We start from the raw sequence: 2,739 nt of genomic DNA, 5'->3' as shown, positions 1-2,739 counted from the left end.
TATATGTTAAAGACTGCGTAAATTTCTAAAGTTATAAAAATAAGTTTTAAGACTTATTTGGAGTAATGGTTAGGATTGCCCTGCAACTGAGGTTGAGTAAGGTTATCTTCGAGATGTTATTAGTATGAACAAGCTTTAAATTAAGGTAATCATTCACTCATTTCCAAAAGAAAAGTAAGGAAGAATATATTCCATAGAGAAAACACAAATGTGCAAAATGCCTGAGGTAATATATATCCTTGGGAGCCAGTAGATTAAAGAAATAAGATATGATTTAATTGTAGCAAATGAACTAATAGTAGTGTGGGAAGATGTCTTAGAAAGAGGGCAGCTTGTGTAATAATTAGAATTGAAAGATAGTAATGAGTTATAACTGATGTAACAGCTCATATAAATGTTCAAAAATTACTTTGACTCCACTGTGAAGAGCCTGTGAGGGGTGTCATAGCAGAAGCCAGCCACCTAGAGGAGAACATCTGAGGCGAGAGAGGAAGACTTCTGGGATTGCTAGGGGCATTAATTAGAGGACTAATACCACTGACAAATTAGTAAGTGATAACGTTGGGAGACAAGAAGGCATGCAATTCATTACTCTAATTAATGTTTCTATTCTCAGACTCTTATGCCAATAAAATGATAATAATTTCATTTAAAATACCTACACAGAGCAGACATATATAAAGCACTTTAAATTAGGAGCCACATTCTAATTCCATTTATGTGTGTAGACCTGTGTGGATCTATGTGCATAATGATATAATGTACATGAAAAATGTGTAATTTAAAGTCATGAGAATTTTAAGCTTCATGTACACATTTGCTTCATTCACTTTCAATATATAAATTATTTTGACCACATATGGATCTCTTTCAATTAAAAAAAAACACTGAAAAATGTTCATGATAACCATGAGAAATTTGCACACAGACTTCAAAAAATTTTCCTGAATTATTAAAAATATAAGAAAATCCTATAAGTCCATTTGCATATTTGGTATCCACAGTTTTAATACAGGAGAGCTAATACCACTGTAACTATGCATAGTCTTATAGACATTTCTAACTTTTGTATGAGATGATAATTAAAAATGGAGAGCACATATTTTTGGCTTTAATAAAATCTCAGGTCAGCACATCAACGTATTTAATGTATGAACCTCTGCACCTGAAACATCACTCTGTGTTATATAAGTCATCTTGAGAATTCCAAAGCTGCCTGTGAACTTGCTGAGGGAAGAGATAGTGCTTTATTTGGTGTTGTATCAGCGATGTCTGATATCACCTTTCATGAGGTAAACACTGGACAGTGTTTGCTGAAAGGCAATAAACTCAACTATACATAGTCAACGCTCATGACACTCACTGTTGGTAAATACACTTCAAGTTCTAAATAATTACCTTTGGACAAAGCCACCTGTCAATCTCTGTCTTCTTGGTTTAATTTAGCTGCAGGCCCTGAAAATGTCAGTGTTATGCACTCTTCAATCAAATCAGACAAAAGCTGCCCTGCACTGGACCTGTAGGTTGACAACTAGAATTCAAGCCCTTCCTTTGTACTAACCTCTATTTTGTTTACTAAAGAATCTCCTGTCATTTGTGTTGTCTTTAAGAGACAGGCTTTTTTTGTTATTTTGAGTAGGATTAATTTATGTAAATAGATCATGTCCTTAATTCTGCAATTATATAACATATGCTATATTTCATTCCATCTTCTATAATTATCACCTAGAATTGAATTATTAAAGGTATAATAAAATCCCATTAATTAATCATTCTCCATGCTTTCTTCGTTCTAATTATGTAGAGTCCTCCACCTAAAACAGAACCACAGCATCTGCTTCTCGGCATTGGTGATTTCTCTGACTTGTTTGTATATTGATATTGACCCTACTGACTCTCTACATATGACTTTAGATGGTAGAAATTGAATGGTTAAAGGGTCATGTTCCTGGAGTTCTAGTATTCATAAATTCTTAGATTACCATGAGGTTCTATTATTTGCAAAATGACATGCCCAGAAATGTATGGGTATTCTGATGGCAATAATTCAGAAAGGCCTATATTCTGGATCCCACTGACACATTATTTGATATCAGTGTAATTAAATTAGTTTTTAACATGGAGATTGCAGATGCTGTACATTTGGGTTCATAATATTCAGAATTTAATGTGCATAAGACTCAATTGAGCTACTTCATAAATGTGTTACCAAATTCTATTCTAAGAGTTGATTGTGAGCTAGTGAAGTTCACTCCAAAAAACATTCTTTTTTATAACTTGATAAAAGATAATAATGAAAATGTCTAATAGCCATACATGAAAATAAACTACTCGGATTGTAGGTGTTCTTAACTTTAAGGAAGTTGAGAACTGATTTCAAATTATACTATGCCTTTCAAGTCCAATCTTTAAATTTCTCAATTTATTTATTATCCACTAACGTATTTTAGCCCAAAAATGAGAATAATCACAATTTAAGAATACTTAAACAAAATTCTGGGTCCATGAATATACTATTTTAAAATTATGAAATTTTATACATGTTTATACATGTTTATGGTAATCAAGGTATGCTAAATGATGCAAATGCAGGTAAACGTGGAATAGGAGTGATGCATATTATTAACTGAACAAGAAATAAATTAATCTATGTGTACCCCAAATGTCTTTGTCTAACATTATTTGTAGTTTCTATTAAAAACAGAGTGCTAGCTGCTGATGGTTTATGCCTGTTCTTCA

Source organism: Dipodomys spectabilis, unplaced genomic scaffold (genome assembly GCF_019054845.1).
Source record: "Dipodomys spectabilis isolate Male_0828 unplaced genomic scaffold, ASM1905484v1 ptg000140l, whole genome shotgun sequence".
Classification (NCBI taxonomy): Eukaryota; Metazoa; Chordata; class Mammalia; order Rodentia; family Heteromyidae; genus Dipodomys; species Dipodomys spectabilis.
This window is presented reverse-complemented; position numbering follows the sequence as displayed.